Consider the following 19965-nt stretch of genomic DNA (forward strand, 5'->3'; position numbering starts at 1 on the left):
TCAACTTCAAAGTACATGTAGACTTGTATATCTGATCAAAATGTCACTGACTGCCCTGTTTTGCTCTATTTGGTACCATGAGTCTTCCGATCTTCATCCACTCTTTCCCAAGTGGTATTCCGTGGTCCACCACTTGTGGTGAGGGAAAAAACGGTAGGACGGGCACCTACATGGGTTCTGAAACTTTGAAAGGTCTGCAAAGTTCCTTTCGGGCTAGGTTGTGCACCCCTACAGAGTCTTAAATAGCAAGGGAGGGTCACCTCTCTTTTGTCTTACTATATCGTCTGACTTTGACCTTTTTCCTCGGTCGGAATATACATGGAAGAGCTAGTGTTCTAACAATCAAGGAATGCAATGCATGGCTAAATCACGATTTTCTCATTTCATGGTATGCAAGAATTGAAGGGTAAAATGTATGAAAACTGAGGATGAGAAAGGCTTACTAATTGTAATCAGTGACTCACTGAGTTACTATGCTTACCTTTTACAATTTATTGGATATTCTCAATGGATTGAATCACAAAAACCCCAAAGTTAGAGGTTAATAAATTCTTAAGTATCGATGAAAGGAAATTGCATGAGTTTGTAATATGGGTTGATCAAGCAACAAAGCAAGGAGTAATGAATCAATCTATGCAATCATTTGGGCATCAATTTATGAATGGACAAAGCTAGAAATCAGTAAACAACATCAATCAATCTCTATGTAAGGTACTATATGATCATGGCATCAATGATTTACTCTTAATTTCTTCCCTTTCAGCAATTGGAAAGCTTGAACAAGTGGATTAATAGGGAAATTAAGAGTAGAAAACAAGAATTACCTCTTGATTGATGTTGAAGAATGGTAGATGAATCACAATCGGTCAATACTCTATAAAATCCATCATCAAATTGATCCAAGTTGAAGGGTATAAGCTCAACTTCAAGAGAAGATTAACCCCATAATGCTTGCTCCAAGTCCAAGCAATCAAGAAGCTCCAATTGATTATGGGAATGCCATCATTGATTCAATGTCTTCAAGAAAGGGCTATAGATAATCCAAGATTCTTGAAGAAGCCTCAATTCTTGATTAGAATCAAGAATTTATGAGAATTTAGGACCTTTTTGTCTTCATGAAGAGAAAATGCCTTCAATTTTTGATAGAGTGCTCCAATGTTGGCCCTCCTTTGATGGAGTAGATTTAATGAGACCTTCTTGAAGCTGAAGAATACAGAAGCCCCATGATTTGAGCCTTATAAGACCAAAAATTTTGAAGAATTGAGTGGCCGTCGTGTTTTTCCCCAAATTTGAGAAGAATATTTGCTCCAATCTTGACAAAAGCCTTTAATGTTGGGTCCTTGATGTGTAGGGAAGCTTTAAGAAGCAAGACAGATCAAAAGCCCCATGAATCAAGCTTCATTTGACCAAAAATTTCATGAAATACATGGCTGGTTTGTTTTCCCCTTCATAAAGAGAAGAAGAATGCTTCAAATCTCTTCAAAATGCTTCAACGTTAGTTGTAGATGCTTGTCTTTGACCTTTGGAAGCTAAAAGGCATCAACAAGAAGCCAATTCTTCAAGAAATTGAAAGAGTCTTCATGCTGTCCAAGATCCTCCATAGCTAGGGTTTCATGTAAGCTTCAAGAATTCAAAGTGGAGATGAAAGAAAGCTTGTATGGGCCTGATGTAGAGTTCTTTTAAGGTAGGATAAGCATCACACAAGCTCTAGAAGAGCTACAGCCTCAAAATCTTCACGATTTGATAAGGGAGTGTGCAGGAAATTGGCGCAAACTGCTGAGAAACAGACTCCTGCATCACGTGACCAAAATGGTTGTAAAGTGTACCATATAGGTACTCTACACAAAGCTTATGATCCATAGAAGATACTTACCAGGCCATTTGATGGATGAAGTCCATGGGAGGAAGATATGAGCAAAGATCTCCATGGCAATTTGTAGGAAAGCTTGAAAGAAAGAGGAAAGAGAAGAAGAAACCCTTGCTTAATGAAAAGTAACCTTGTTTAGTCTTTCATAATCCTTGTTTAACTCCAGTTAGTCCAATCTCCCTCCAAAATGACCTATGAATTGGCCACGAGCTGCTTATTTCACCATAGAACCTCCAAGATCCTCAAAAATAGTGACGACTTGATGCATAGCTATGGCTAGTCATGGTTTGAACTGTAACTAGTCATGTGACCAGACTTTGTCCTCCCAGTTACCCTGTATCAATCCTGTGACCAGATCCACCATGAAAATGACCATTCCCATGGATCAAAGTCTATGCTTTGATACCAATTGAAATGAAGGTTGCCACTTAAATGGAAATTAACATAGAACTAATAGGAAATGCTGAATTAACAAGAAATGATGGAAACCATAGCTTGCCATTTCTTAATTCAAGATGTCTCACAACCAAGAATTACATGAGATGTTGAAGCCATGGAAGCTTGAGAATCAATTGATGAAGGTTGCTGCAAGGAACTCACCCCTTACAGTGGTGGGGAAGGAAATACCTTCAAGCTCCAAGAAGTGGAGATGTGTAAAATGATTCAAAAGATGATTTACATTGGCACCCTCTTGCCTTTTATAGTCCAGTCCAAAATAGACTAATTTTCTAATTAAAGCAACATGAAAATTGCTTTATTACAAACATCCTAAATGCTTTTGCATTAAACGGATTCTTGGATTGTGGTTTGGATGATTATTCCATGTGATTATTGGAAAATTCATGGGAGGGGTCTATGATGACAAGTTGCCATGGGGATAAACGAATGTTTTCTTGGAAAATGATATTAGGGCTGTTTGCCTTGATTGTATTTGATTTTTAATTGGATTAATTAAGGAAATGATATTTTTGCACGGGTGGATCATCTCCAAGGTCACATCTCGTTTCAACCCGAGAAGAGCACTGCTCGATTCACGGGCCGAAGGTCTAGTGGTGAAAAGGTCAACCACGGAAGTTGTGTCTCATTCCTAGGTCACGCTTGGGGTCAGGTGGAGCTTTGGACACCCTTGCCTAGTCCGGGAATGGAGTTGAAGATTGCCGTGAGCCCAACGTCTATGGCATTGGAAGATCATATTCTAGATAAAGGATAGAATTTGTGGTGCCATGTGATTTGGACCAGGTACTTCTGCTTGGTAGAAGGAAATATATAATTTTTCCTATATGGGCATGAGACAAAGATTAACTTGAAGATAAGTCAAGAAACTTGCTTGTCAAAAGGATTGCTTACTCTGTATTCATGTATGTGCCATAAATTACGCAAACGAGCCTCGTTCCCTAAAAGGCCTAATTAAGCAAGTTGATTTTGAATGTCACACATAAATGTGATAGGATCTAATTAGAAAACTAAAGCTATTAAGGGAAGCGGGTGGGCAAAACCCCCAATGCGTCCGTCCTATGGCAAGGTAGTCCGAGAGAACTGGGAGGTTTCTCATAAGGTTTTACTGACATTCAACCTTTAGGTATTGTTAGTTTAGAACCTCGATTCATGCAGTTTTAGGGGACCGGAATGGGACTATGCCCTATGGGCAGAGAGGTTGAGCGGCGCATCCCTCTCGTTTCCCATTCTCTTTGAACCAAGCGTGCATGGGTCTGCTTCAGCTTGGGTATCTTTGCGTAAAGTAGGATGTCCAAGACCCGACGCTTGGATGCTGATAGGAGCCCTTGACCACTAGGAACCCAAGTGTCAGGTCGATCCTAGTGGGTTATCTGCTACAAACATTTCGTTGCAAGGCAGACTCAAGAAACCCTAGGTGACAAACCCCATACCATTCCATGGGAGTGTCGGGCAATGTCACTTAGATTCGTCTCTTGATGGATTGTTGAAAATGTGCTTGGACGGTGGGCACGTTACATTTTGTGAGTGTTATCCCATCCTCATGCTCATGTGCAACTTTATCTCTTTCCATGGAGACTTGCCATGCTAATCTTTGATTTTTGAGGTCTTCTATGTTGGTCTCTAGAACTTGAATGGATGTGCTATTAGAATTATTGTCCCTTCTACGACCTTCTCCTTTTCTTTGTTGGAGGTTTCCAACCTTTTGTTCAATCCACTTCTATTCTTCCATTAGCTCCTCTTGTGTTTTGTGCATATCCTCCAGAGAGGATTCTCACATGCCAATGAGTAGCTTTTCTTGGTCCTTTAGGCACTCTACTTGCTCTTGTTTCATATCCTTCAATTCTTTGATGGCTTGATTAATATGTTCCCTTTCTTGATTGCTCATGGTGACCACCACCACCACCACCACCACCACCACCACCACCACCACCTCCTCCTCCTCCTCCTCTTCTTTACTTCCTCATTTGTTTCTTATTTGTGTCTATCTCCTCTTCTCCCAGCTTTTTCTCTTGATTTTCAATGCTTTGTTTTTCTCCTTGATATGTGATACCTTGTTCCCCTCCCTAATGCCATATTCTATGAGGTAGTGCCTCCTTCATCTTAGTGGGATTCTACTCTACTATTATGTCTTTGGTGTGGATTACTATATCATTGAAGCATTCATATATGTGATTATGATTTTGCTTAGGGTATATCTGTACAATATTGTCCCTAGCTTTGCGTCAGTATGAAAGACAATAGTCAACTTGGCGCTCTACATAATAGCATGATTCAAGCCCTCATGATGGACTTTGTGATGGTCTCAAACCACAATTCATTCAACTATGCTTTGAGCCCTCATGAGGGACATTGTCATGGCCTCAAGCCACAATTCATTCAATTATGCTTCTCGGTAGGATATCCTTCATTAGACCCTTGGGGTTTTGGCTAGCAGACACCTAGGTATTAATATAAGTGAATGCACTAAAGAATATTTGAGTGGTGACTCTGAAATCCTTGTCCTGGATAGCATTGAAGAGTAGTCCCCCCTTGTTGCCCAAATTTTTCAACACTAATACTACTTTCTTGGCCTTATCATACCTTTTGTCATGCATTTTTATGCTTATGATGCATTACACCAACTCTAACATGAGTGTAACTTTTGTGAGTCTCCTTTTCCCTTTGTCTATGATGCACATTATAGAGGTTTTGGTCTTCAATGTGAACTCCCAAATGAATGTTATGCAATGAACCATTTGTGATGGCCCACCCATGACCTTGATGTATTGAGCAAGTTAACTTTAACTAATCAAGGTTTTGGCCATGTCACGGCTTCCTATGGCCTTGTTTATGCTATTGATCATAGACAAAATCTCAAGTTCATGGTCAAGTTCCCCATGTTCTAGATCATAGGTCAAAGGTCAAACACCTGTTGTTTCTTTGAAGTAAATATAATTTTTTTGTGGTCTTAACTCCTAAATGAAAGTTGTGCAACCAAGCATTTGTGATGGCACACCCATGACCTTGATATATTTTGCAAGTCCATACCCACTAGTCAATGCTTTGGCCATGTCACGGTTTCCTACGGCCATGTCACGGTTTGGCCATGTCACAGTTTGGCCACTAATCAATGCTTTGGCCATGTCACGGTTTCCTACGGCCTTGTTCATGCTATTCAATAGGGAAAGTCTCAATTTTCCCATGTTCTAGAGCATAGGTTGAAGGTTGGAACACCTATCATTGCTGAAAAGTACATTTTGTTGTGGTTGTTTCTATCTTGAATGGATCTTATCTTTTGAGTAGGTGCCTATTCTACCATTTGCATAGGAAAAATTATGCATTCTCCTATTCATGTGGTATTATCTGAACAAAGAAATGGACAATGTATTAGCAAATGAATACACTCATAGCTTAAGGCTAGTTTAGATGATTGTGTATACAATTCCAAATGCTCGACACTCTTGTTCTTAGTATTATTCCATTCTAAATTTGTTTCGATATACCCCTTTAGCATTTCTTTGTTCTCATTATTCCCCCCTTTAAAACAACAATGAACAACTTCCTAAGCTTGAAATTAGTATAGGGCTCTTGAGACATATGCAATAGCAAATGCATAAATTTTTAGGCTATTTATAAATAATGAGTAATGTATTTATGTACAAGATGGTTTTTTGGCATAATTTGGGAGCCACCAGCCATAGAATTTCGAGTTATACTCCATTTTTTCAAGGGAATCTAACTCAAAAGGTTAGCAATGAACATTGCAAAGATAGGCAATAACATTGATTAACAACAATGGGCCTTTGTGTCAGCTTGGAATATGTAACTCTTCCTCTAGAAGGACTTTGTCTATGAGAGGATGGTGCTCTATCTCTCGAGGGTAGGCTAGGTCTTAAGAAATGAGGATCGACCTAAGCAAGATGCCATTGTAGTGGGTGTGGTCATATTGTAGTGTTTTCTACACATCATTACTTTGTGTTTGTTTATGAGTTGATTGCTATTATAAGTGATGTCGAGTTGATGGTCATACCAAGTCTTCAGGAATGGATGTTAAGAGTTACACTTTTGTTGAAACTTAGTCACCTTGGAGCAGATCCAAACCCTCATGAAAGAGAATATTATCTCAGCCTAATCTCATGGTCAATCGAGCATCGGTAATTGTAGTGCTCCTCCATCTCAACATCTAACATGCACACCTTGCAAATGCAGTCATTCACTGCAATGTACTCATCTCTCCAAATTTTTTGCCTTATTTGGTGTGATGAAATGTAGATCTAATGGATGGCACATGTGAGGCCATGTGACAGGGGTGTATCCACATATGCTAGGTGCATGACAAATCTATCTTAGGAAAGATTTAAAAAGTGATCGTGGATTTGTCATCTTTATGCCCAACTATTGTGCATAGCTCACCCATGTCCTCTTAACATCCAACTTCATAATAGCCATTCTGCTCACTCAATTCACATCAGGCCTACTAAGTTTAAGGTTCAAACAATCTAAATTCCAATTAAAAGTCTAAAGCCTATCAATACTCATCCCATGCAAGGTTTCTAGAAGACTTGAGTGCTATGCATGCATATCTATGCTCCAAAAGTTCCCATAATCTCTGAATAACATCACCAACTTAAAGGGGGTTTGTAAGCACTAGTGCAAATCCTAGCTAGGCTTGGATGATAGGAGGTGGTGTGGATGACTTGCTACAAATCATACATGTTGTTATCATCGTCAAAGATCTTTCTAGTGGCTACCAACAAACATGTCTACTATAGATTCTCTCTTTGGGACTTGGAGAGCAATTAACCATACTCTCTACATGACATGGGAAAGTATACAAGGTGCTTCAAAAATTGTGAGGAGGTCCAATAGAGGTGCTTTTCTCAAGGCCTAGGATTTTGGCACTTTATCTCATTGTCCACCACACAAGGTTGTCACTATAGACTTCTTGACTCAATATTCACCTAGGCCTTGCAATAGGCTTATCCTTTGTTGTAGTTCCACTTTGGAAGTCCCTTACAAGGCTCTATTGTACTTTGCCTTATGATACTTTATTTGGATGGGATTTATTGATATAATCTTTCCTTTCTTGGAAAAAGAAATTATTTTAGTGCCTTGCTCCTCAATGTTGAGAAGGCCTATGATAAATTTGATTGGAGTTCTTAAAGGGCATGACATTGAGGATGGGTTTCCCATAGTAGTAGGTAGGAGACATTTTAGCCTTTTACTAACTAGTTTGGACCATGCACTTTCTTAATAAAGTTGACGGTGAGAGATTTGGCATACAATGATTAGCTGGGTAAGGATAGACATTGCCCCGATTTTCTTCATGTTCATGTTAAGGCTATGAGTTATCTTCTAATAGATGAACGTGCATGCGTGGGATAAATAAATGTGGCTATCTTTTTGTACATCGATGAGGGAAACTTTAGAGCCTTTATGATAGCCATGGCTATCTTTTTCTTAGCTTCTTGTGACCTTATTAATTGGCAAAAGTTTGGTTGTGGACCAAAGTTAGTTAGGATCCTTGCAAAATGGATCATCAAAATGGGGAGGGGGATTGAGGTTAAGTTCGCAACTTTGTTGTCACCAAGGCTTGGAGGTCCATTTCTTCTAATTTTACAAAACACCTATAGTGACCATTGAAAAAATCTTGAGGAAACTTGTCAAGTTCATTGTCATAGGCCATCTGCCATGGAATGAAACTTAGAAAAATTATTGCCCTAGAGAACCCTTATTATGACTAGTGAACATGGGTTAAGGCAGCTTGAAATGAATTGATAAAACTGATTGGCAAGGTAGATCTTCCATACAAGGATCCATAGAAAAAGTTATTGCTTGTAGGTTGAGAAGATTAGTTAGATGTGGTTGGGAACCTTGGCAAAATGAAGCATCTAATGGGAAGTAGTAAGCAATCAACTTATAGTTGCTACTTAATTAATTCATCAAAATTTCTTGAATTAATAATCTATGAATCGCATATTTTGATAACATGGATTCATTGTGTAAGTGAAAATTGAAATTAGTTAATTTAAAGGCTTAAATAATTGCAATGTCCCTTTATGACCAAGAGAACACGACAATCTACCTAAAATAAGCCTCCTACACCACCATATGATTTCTTGAGTTAAATTATAGCTATAATTAGAAGTTAATTTTTAGGAATTATATGCAATAATATCGTCTACATTGTAAACATTCACAAAATACTACTCTCTTGAAAAATATCCATAAGATTATTTTTTAACAAATAATCCATCATAGGCACAATTGAATTTCAAGAAACAACAACAAAATGATAGAACCGGATAGTATCAACCCATGAGTGAGCACTATCCTTAAGACCTGAGTGTTTTAGATGATGATAGATATGAAAATATAGAATTGAAGCAATCAAGGCAATTGCCACCTTTCAGATGAAGTCACATGACATATAAGAGTCACTTTACATATGTTGATTCTAGGCACCTAGATGCATGCATAAATACTAAGGTAAAAGTACTAAAGTAATGTTGTAATCCACGTCCTCACACCTAGCGTAGCCCGATGGATGATTGGACCAATTAGGACTCGATAACACATCAAAACTAACCAAGAGAACAAAGCTATACCTTGCCAAAGGCCTTATGCCCCTTAACAAGCCACACCAAGAAATAGTGATGAGTAGATCCCCTCTAGGATACTCAAAGCCCTCTTATTCACAGTTGCATAACTGGCCCTAAGTGTTAGTGAGATGAAACTAGTATCCATGATGAAACAAAAAAAAAAGTACAGTTAGAAAAGAGACTAAATACTGCATCTAGGTACATGAGGAATGATAGCCATGCATGAAGACACATCAGTAACCATTTGATCACCACTAACCATCAAGATCATAGCATCACTATCAACACTCTTTACCTCCCTCTGCCGCAACAAACATGCAATATAGTCATCACTACTTCTCTTAGCTTCCAAAGCACAATCCAATTTAGCATTCAATTCCATACATGTAGCCTCTAATTCATGAACTTTATACATCAAAGCTTCCTTCTCTTACACCAAAGAATAATCAATAACTGAAACAAATGAATCCTTGAGCATCTTATAAGGCTTCCTTCTCTTGTACCAAAGAATTATCAACAAACTGATACAAAGGAATCTTTGAGCATCTCATAAGGCAAAGAGATGACTTCATTAAATTTCTATGCCACAATCTCCCAATCATTCTTCACCTCAGCCAATAAAGCATTCCTCATATCATGTAGCTCCGATTTAAACACATTAAACACAACAACAACAACAACAACAACAACAACACCCACATCCACTTCAATGTCTTGCAAAATCTACTTCTCCACAACCAACAATGGCTAGAATCTCTCAAGCAACAACCTATGCTTAACTTGTAGTTGAACATATTTATCCATAAACACATAAATTTTAGCCATACAGTTCATCCGAAGCTCTCCACTCCACTTCTCAAAAAGAGCCGCAAACATCTTGTCCTTGTCAATTACCTACTCTAGCTCTGCAATTTTCTTAGCATGTTGCAACATTAATGTATCACGCTCATCCTGCTTAACTACAGTTGCTGCGCTAATCTATCAGACCTCTGCTACTGCACAACCAATTGAGCCTGCAAAATCTTGACAACCATCCCTTTCATGATACTATCTCTATTATATTGCTGCAAAATCTTTATTGAGCTTGTTTCCTTCTTCTTCTTATGCCTTTTCCTACTTGTCTCTTCATCATCCAAATCATTGGACTCATCTTTTGATTCCAAATATAATCATTGTCTTCATCCTCATTATTGTTGTCCGTGTCTGCATCCGTATCTTTGTTTGAAGAATCTTCATCCTTCCTAGTCCTTGAATGAGAAGTACCAAGCCTTCTCTCCACCCACGTAATAGCTCTGATCATGGTATCCAATGTGTCATTAGGTGCTAACTCCACATTAGCTATAGGGCCTCTGATCCTACTTTTCAAGCCCTTCATGAAATAAGAAAGGTACATCTCTATTAATAGTGTATCCGTCTAAGTTAGTCAATTGAGTAGATTCCTAAACTTTTGAGCACTAGCATATTCTTCTATTTTATATCCTTGATCTTCCTTAATATATCCCCTAGAGTTTTATCTTTCTTAAACATTTTCAAAAATGCTAGGTTTAGATCATTATATGTATTGAAAGTAGCCATCTTATACTTTCTAAACCAATCCATGGCTTTACCCTAAAAAATTGCTAAAAACTGTTGTTTCTTAACCTAATCTCTATATGGTTGATTGAAACTAGTATCCACCTTGTTTCAAAGTGGGCAACATGGCAATCATGATCTTCTCTCCTTCTACCCAAAAACTTTGTTGCCCAAACCTTAGGGCTTTGTGGTGGTGGTACTTGAGTTGACATCTTCTTCTTTGTTTTAGTACCAAGTCCCAACAGCCAAAAATAATATTTTCTACCAGGAAGACATCTTGTGCTCTCCTTATGAAATGATCACGAGGTGTTTGAACATCAAATCCACTTCAAGATTGGCATGTAGAGGGAACATCTTCAGGAGCAAGATCTTCAAGTGCTACTTGATACTCTAGATCTTCATCACCCTACACATCTACTTCTGCCTGCACTCCTTCATTCACACGTACGTCAACTTCTCTCATACAAAATTCATTGAGTTTCCCTTCTTAAATACTCCTTGAATTGAGGGGCTCTTGCTCTTGTTACAATCTAATCCCCTAGTTGAGGATATTCCACTAAAAGAACAACCTCAAAGAACTTCTATCATAATTATTGCCATTATAGTCCTATACACCACAACAAATTCATGAACCTAATTATCTCTAGGCCTAATGCTTAAATCATGAGTAGCATGCACACAAAACTACCAAGAGCACCAAAGTGTAATGGCCCTTCATGACCAAAAGAACACAAAAATTTGCCTAAAATAACCCTCTTATAGCATAACATTTTGTGAGACAAATTACAAGCATAGTTAACATGCAGTATACACTATAATTGTTCACAAAATGCCACTCTCTTGAAAAATATCCATCAAATTATTATTGAATAGATAACTCATCATAGGCATGATTGAATTTCATGAAAAGAAAATAGAATGATAGAACCAGACATTATCGACGCCCCTGGCACTGCCCTCAAAATCTTCACATTTAAAATGATGATAGCTATGAAAAGATACAAGTGAAGCAATCAAGATAGTCCCTACCTTTCAAGTGAACTCACATGACATATAAGGGTCACTTTACATATGTTGGTCATAGGTGCCTAAATGCATGCATAAATACTAAGGTAAAAGTACTAACGTAATGGTGTAATCCGAGCCCTAACAATAATATAGAATTTACTTTTAGATATGAACATGAGAATATAGGGACCTAGCTTATAATCAAATCTCCAAAGCTTGATAAATTCTTACACGATTGGTGGTGATGGATCATTCCTAGAACAAAGATTATTAAGATGCCTTCAAATTTTTGTTAACCTTTGGGGTGTGTGCATGCATGCACATGCAAGGGGGGTGGGGGGCATGTTTGCATATATGTGTGTGTGAAGGAGGAGAAGAAGAAGATTGGTTTTGTGACCATCAATGAGAGAGAGAGAGAGAGAGAGAGAGAGAGAGAGAGAGAGAGAGAGAGAGAGAGAGAGAGAGAGAGAGAGAGAGAGAGAGAGAGAGAGAGAGAGAGAGAGAGAGAGAGAGAGAGAGAGAGAGAGAGAGAGAGAGAGAGAGAGAGAGAGAGAGAGAGAGAGAGAGAGAGAGAGAGAGAGAGAAGTGCTCACTCCTCCTAACACACATTGCTAATTTCTTAAGCTAATTTGAATTGGGCTTTTAACATATCAAAATTGGGACTATCACATCATTAGTTAAGCATTCAATCCAAGTAGTGTCATAGCGGTATTACTTTTTGTTAAACAAAGTATGTTGAAACATTGTTACATACATATGGCCTTGAGGACTTCAAGCCTATTGTTCAACTTATAGATACAAATTTGAAGTTGGGCCTTCATGATGCCTAAGATAGATTTCATGCCTTTCTCTATCAACAAGCTTTTGATGCTTAATTTATGTATGCATTGCAAGGCATGGCATTTTAATTTGTAGTCTCATAAAGGGGTAGGTTTATGCGTAGTCCAAGCATAAAGCAATGATGAGGCAATGAGGCATCTCTCTCACTTTTGAGTGGTAATTAGACACCTTGGGCTGTTTTGTCCTCAAGGAAATCATTACTACCAAATTTATATGCCTATATTGGATTTTGACTAGGCGACTTGTTACAACACCTATTTGTCTACATGTGGTTTTTGCTTCATGCTTGGCAACTCATGCATATCATGGTAGAGTGGACCACTGTAGCCACTTCTAGTTGTGAAGCCAAGTACATGGTAGCTTTCACAACTATAGTTCAGTATGTTTGGCTCAGACACCTTTTGGCTCATTTTGATATTGGATAGCTATATATAATTGCCATCTTCATTGAAAGTTAGAGTACATTGCAATGTTCAATGCTCATAGTAAGCACATTGAGGTGCATAATTATCATGTCAAGGAGAGACTTTTTGCACAAAAATTTGCTTGGCATATGTACCAACATAGGAAAGCCTTGCAAATCTTTTCAAAATGGCCTTTCCCTGTAAGAATTTTTAAGCTTTTTGCAAAGGTTTCATCTTTCTCCCCTTTGTGGATTTATCATAGTCCACCTAGCTTGGCACTTTCCTATACATGAGTATTAAGTCTTATTCACAAATCACCCCAAGGAGGGATTTATGTAACGAATGTTGGCTAGATGTATCATGCCTATTTGCAACCCATTGGCTTGTTTCCAATGCTTCTAAGCCTAATATACCACTCTTGAGGTGTGATTATGGTTTGGAAAAGGTACCAAAGAAAATCCAACCCAAAACATTGTCTAAAGTTTTCACTTTCCCTCAAGTCCTCAAGATTCTCTACAGTAAGGCAACCTACCTCTTCCTCTAATCCTACATATTAAATTATGCCTAACTACAAAATCTCCATTATTGTTCACTTTTGTCCAAAAACAAGCTTTCATTTAAGTTCTAAATAAAACATTGAGGGCCATTACTCTCTGATAATTATTTGTGGTTTCAACTTGTGACATGGATATAAGGTATCATCACTTCCTTGTGATTAACATATTTCACTATCTCTACCTCTCATTAAATGCTACCAAAGATACATATGAGCCCTCTACTTCTCATTATTTCATCTTCAGTTACATATTGCATATTTATGCACCCAATAAAAAGCACTCCAAGTAGGAGTTCAAATTCTAATCTTCCAATCTTTATTATGTACATGTTGTTGAAGCTAATGCATACAATATTTCTGATGCCATCCATTGTAAGATGGTTGTCCAGAGAAGATATTATGGTTACCAAAGTCATGTATGTGTACAAAAGACAGTCATCAATAAAAGATCTTGTGGTTACCAAAGACTTGTGTGGTTGCAAAGATGTTGGGTGAATCTATCATTTCTAGCTTACAACAAGTAGTTGTGCACAGTACCCACCACCAATGGCTTGTCTTTAGTGCTTCTTAGTGCCTGATGCATCACCCTTAAGGTCATTATAGTTTGGATAAAGTATCAAAGGTGCATTTAGTTCAAACATCAATGATGAATCAAGTTTACAATTTGGAAAATGCTTTCCCTTGCCTCCTTTAGACTCCCGTAAATAATGATGTAGATAATGTGTCTCTTCCTCATGTGTCCCATGCATCCTATAATAGCTACCTTCAATATCTCTATGAATATCCCCTTTCCTTGAGAACCAAGATTTAATTTGATTCCCAAGTGAGCATTAAGATGGTTATGACAAAAACTCTGGTGGTTACCAAAAGCCTCAATGGATAAAGAAATATTGGCTAGATGAATCATTCTTAGTTGGCAAGCATTTTCTACAATATCTAGTACCTTACATATAGTGTTTTTGAGCCGAATATGTCACTTGTAATGTGTGATTATGGTTTGAAAAAGTGAGGGGAAATTTCCACCAATGTCTCAAATTTTCAAGCTCCCACTTTCCCTCACATTGTCCAAATTCCTATTATGAGCTAGGCAAGTTGTCTCTCCCATTGATTGCACATCGATGACATGTACCTTTGAAAAGCTTCATGATCATCCACTTTTCTCAAAAAAAAAAAAAGAGAGTTCCAAGTGAAACTTTAAGGACGGTCTCTATAATAGTTATTAATGGTTTCAATATGCAACCAAAATCACAAGATATTCTCACTTCCTTTTGAACATCTTCTCTTTTTCATTTGTGTTGGTTGTCATCCACTCAACATTTCTCTGAGGAGGGTTCTATGTCTTCTCTCAGTTTGCACATTGATTGCAAGACATGTCCAACATGGACAATGTGTATGAAAGGACAAATTGTTCTTGATGAGATCCAATGCTTGAATTGTCCAACAAGGATAGGGCAGGAAGCTACATGTTGCTTTGAGTTCATGCAAAATGAAACCATTTCTCTAGATGGAATCACCTATGCTTGCATGCTAGAAGAAGAGGAGAAGATATTGTTTAGAAGGAAGTGAGAATATCTTGTGATTCTATGAGGAGGGTTATAAGTATGTCTTCTCTTGGTTTGCAATTTGATTGCAAGATATGTCTAACATTGGCAGATGAGATTTAATGTTTGATATGTCCAACAATGGTAGGGTGAGTATCCACATCTTGCATTCAATTCATGCAAACTAAGACCATTTCTCCAAATACAATCACCTATGTTTGCATATTGGAAGAAGAGGAATGTATGCTAACATTACTTTGATTGATAAGTATGGCAAATAGCGCCCTGTCAAAAGGATTAAATGTTCTTGATAAGAGTAAACATTTGCAATGTATATCTAACACCTATCAACCCCTGTCTTAAAAAAATTTCATGGATTTCTTTTCCCTTATTTGTAGCCTCTACACAGTAGCACCCATATTTTAAAAATGTAAGTATAAGTCATTTAATGAGAAATGATACCACCATGCTACAATTTTTTTACCTTCTTGCAAAATCCTACAATAAATGCACTCCATGATACAACATCCCAAGAAGGGAGTTTATGAAGAATGCATTGTGGATCCAAACAATTACCACATTTGGCATACATGTCCATGAGAGTAGTGCTCAACACAATCTTATTGTACTATGGAGCTTGCCTCGCAATCTTATAACAGATGTGTTTTCTCCTATAATGTACTTCTATAGTGGCACAAGCTTTTACAATGCAAGCATATGTGATTGCATTAGGAATTTGGATGCCACCATCTTGCATCTTATCGAAGCAATTTAGTGCCTTCTCACCTTGATTGTCTTATGCGTGGTCTATAATTAGTGCATTCTAGGAGATAGCATCCCGATGAGGAAGCTATTAAAGCATGCATTGTGCCTCTAAAAAGAGTAGTACACTTGGCATGCATGTCTAGGATAACACTTCCAAGCATAATATTATTATGTGGCATCCCCGTTGTCATAGATACAATGATAAATATGTAGTGATCCTTGGCTACAAAAGATTATAGTACTAGCATACATGTCCAAAATGAAAGCAATCCGCACACATTATCATCATGAATTTCTTTTCCCCGTCGTGGCCTCCTATAGTGGCACAAGCTTTTAGGATGCTATCATATGTCACTAATTGTAGAAGGATCACATCATGATGCATCTAATGGAGTGTATTGTGACATCATGCTTCATGATGTCACAATACATGTAATATCCCCACGCGTCTGCATAGGAACCCCCCCTAAATAATATTCTCCCCCTGTCATCATCGACAGGTGACGAGGGGGAAAGAAAAGATGACATTGGGGGCCGACAGGTCACGAAGGGGGGAAAAAAAGAAGGATGACATCGGGGAGGAGCAGTCAAAGTAGGAGTAGATGACGCGGATGATGACGTCAATGGGGAAGAAGAACATGACGACGAGGAAGGAGGAAGCCAAAGTGGAAGATGACGGAGATGACAGAGAAGGAGAGGAAGAAGGAGATGATGCCGAGGAAGAAGAGAAAGAAGTGGAAGATGATAGAGCCTTGTGAAGGCATCGACCATCTCCCCAAGATCGCCAGGTGGCCGTTGACATGGCCGCCATGAAGGAAACATAGCGAAGAGAGGGAGAGAGAGGGCTAGTCCATACCACGCCCTTCACACACCCCCACCACTAACTCTCCCCCCCTAATAATACCACCCCCTTACCATTATAAATGTCCCCCATGGAATCAAAGGGGGGGCTCGCGACATGTTGTGAGCAGCACACTGAAGGGGAGGGGAGAGAGAGAGAGAGAGAGAGAGAGAGAGAGAGAGAGAGAGAGAGAGAGAGAGAGAGAGAGAGAGAGAGAGAGAGAGAGAGAGAGAGAGAGAGAGAGAGAGAGAGAGAGAGAGAGAGAGAGAGAGAGAGAGAGAGAGAGGTGTTGAGAGTGGAAAAAGATTGAATTTTTGACTAATTTTTGTTGTTTTTGAGGACTGAATGATTGATTTTTGATTGATTTAGAGTGATGTATGGTTGTTAATGGAAGTGTTTGAGAGTGTTTTGGATGATATTGATTATGTTTTGGAAGTTCATGATAATTCTTAGTAGAGACATGAAGCTCTGTGATGTTCTAATAGGTTCTGTTGAGGTTCTGATTGGTTCACCTTCTATATAGCTTCTGTTTTGTTCTGATTTTCTTCTGTATGAAGCATGGATTGATAATTGATGAAGATTGAAATATTTTGGAAGATTATTTAATATTTTTTGATAGTTTGGAATGGCTTTAGTATGAGTTATGAGGTTCTGATGACCTTCTGTAACCCTTTGTAAACCTTTTGTAGAGCCTCTGTCTCTGCTTTGTATCTGCTCTAGTCCTGTACTGTATTGTTCTGTAGATCTTCTGTAAGTGTTTTGTAGAATGTATGTGTGACTTTGGGAAAGTTTTCTAAATTTTGGAAAGGATGAATTTAAGTTTAAAAGAGCTAAAACAAATGGAAGAAGCAGCTACTGAAGGTTGAAGAGAAGACTGGAGTGACGGTGACAATAGTGAGCTATGAAAAGACATTGTAGTGACTCTGGTGCCTCTTCACATCAGACATACCTCTTGGGAGGTGCATCCACGACCTAAGAAGGATTATTGAGAGTCATTATGAGAGTATTGTAGTGAGGAGATGATGTACTATTGAGAGAGAGAGAGAGAGAGAGAGAGAGAGAGAGAGAATTCTATCAAAACAATGTAATTGTATATGAGAGATTGAGAGAGAGAACTATGAAGACATTGAAGATGAATACTATGTGATTGATTTCCATTCAAAGATGGTGTATTCTTTTATATTCATTGTTCTATTGATGGATTCTATGAAGATGTTGAAGATTATGGTTGAATCTATCAAATCCGTGGGAGATATCTACTATGATGCTGTGTGAAGATTTGTTGTTTTATTTGTTTTGGTTATCAAAAGAATAAAATGAAAGCTTGTTGATGTTACAAGATAGATTTTCTTGCAGTAGAATCCCTTTTCCTTGGTGTTTGGGGCTCTATGTTTTTTGTGCGCAATCGGGGAAACTTGCAATCAACAAGCATCAGAAGAGGCTGAAAATGAAGGAAATGGCATTGCCAAGAAGAGGAGAATTCAATGGATGTTTGCAAAGTTCCTTCTTCCATTGAAGAGTTGGAGATTCTCATCATCAAAGCCACTTTCCACAAGAATTTCATCCCACAATGGCGGAAACATATTACCATCAGGATGCATGCTCTATGCGGTGGACTGTTTCCTCTTCCTGTTGAAGCAGCAGAAACTTGCATCTTGGTGCCAAATTGTTTGGGAATGAATTGAAGAGTAGAACTAGAGAGAATGACCATCCATGGAAGATTTGGTATTCATTGATCTAGACATCATCAAGTGGGAATTTGTGAAGAAGCTACTTGAGTCGTGGTCTGTAGAGGTTTACGAAAACAAGAAGAAAAAGAGTTGGAATTTGTTCATGGATGCTCAACAACAAGATACGTGGGATGCTTGGTGCACTGACAATCTTTTGTTTGTCCAATTAGCAATCCACTGGAAGTTGGTAAACAGAGTGTTTTTCACAACATACACTGTTGAAACCCTCAGAAGCTAGCATTATTATGATGGCACAACAACGATCCTTAGAAGAATGAGTTTTGATAGTTTCAGAACAGAATATCTCCCCCTCTGTAGTGGTTTGAAAGCCGAATTCAGAGATGCTGAAAAGAAGGAAGTAGAGGAGATATTGGCCAGAGAATCCCCCAGAGACTAAAGCCCTCTCTGATACTATCATGTTGAGCACTGAACAACTGGTTGGAGCCAACCCCTTGATAAATGACGCAATCAAGAGGCAAGCGTTAGAACAAGTCCAAAGATACGTAAGAAGAGAGAATGCAAAAATCAAAGCTGAGAACGAGCTCACATCAGAAGATTCCTTTAATGCCTTAAAAGCACTCTTTACACAAGTCCCCATGGCAACTCAAGGTCCCCTTTCTAGTCAGATTTGCCCTAGAAATATTGATGACAAGCTAGCAAATGTAGTCCCATTGCCAATTTTTAAGGGAGAGTACAATGAAGACCCTGATCTTCATGTAGCAGAATTCATGGTAGCATGTGTAGCTAACAATGCCAGAACCCTTGAGCATTGGTTAGCGATATTTCCCGCCACTTTCAAAGGCGCGGCGTTTTAGTGATATGAGAGACAAGTAATAGGAACTTTTGGCACTTGGGATGACCTGAATTTGGCCTTCCTCACTAAATTCAGGTGTGAAGGTTTTGAAGAGCAGATGCGAGAGGAGTTCATGAACCTAAGTCAGTCCTCTGAAGAAAGAGTAGAAGCTTATGTCTCACGAATGGAATCCATCCTGAAGAGATGGACTAACCATAATTTGGACGAAGGTATCCAAAAAGGAGTTCTTCTCAGAGGCCTACAACTAGAAGTTCACAAGTTCGTGGAATTGAGAAGACCAGTCAATCTACAAGCTGCAGTGGAACGTGCAAGATTGTATGACGAAGTTGAAGCAAGGTTGTCAATGACTCCAAGAAAAGGAATCTTACCTCCTCCAAAGCCAGGAATGGTATACCCACCAAATGCAGTTCCAGGGACAGTTCCATACCCCTATCCCCAGATGCAAACAGTGTCGCAATATAATGCACCTAATCCACTGTGGTCACCATAGACGACAATGCCTCAAATGATGGTTCAACCACAACAACAGTGGCCTCAAATAGTTCCTCCAATGGCGATTCAACAACAATGGAACCCTACCAATTGGAATCAACAACCCCAAGTCTCAGTAGGAGCTCTGAATCGGAACCAGAACATAGAACCTTCTAGATCAACCCAACCAGTGTATGCAGTAATTACAGAAGCTTCCCAAAACCCTACTACAAGCACTTCAAGAGGTGAAAATTTGAAGGACTACTTATCCAACTCAGTTGCAAGTATCAAGAAGGAGCTTATGGATGTGATTACAGAGCAGTTACAGACGCTGAAGGTGAATACCGCCAATATATCTACCACTACAGGAGTTGGGAGAGACATGATGCGTTCTAATACTACATGGTGCGGAAAGTGTCATCAAGCAGGACATTTAGCCACTGAATGTACCCGAAAACCAACTTATTCCTGGAGCCTTCTGTTCCTATTGTTTGTGGAACAACCATACAGAGGATATTT

This window comes from Lygodium microphyllum, chromosome 29 (assembly GCF_053477565.2).
Source record: "Lygodium microphyllum isolate KBCC chromosome 29, Lygodium_microphyllum_v1.1.10, whole genome shotgun sequence".
NCBI classification, from domain to species: domain Eukaryota; kingdom Viridiplantae; phylum Streptophyta; class Polypodiopsida; order Schizaeales; family Lygodiaceae; genus Lygodium; species Lygodium microphyllum.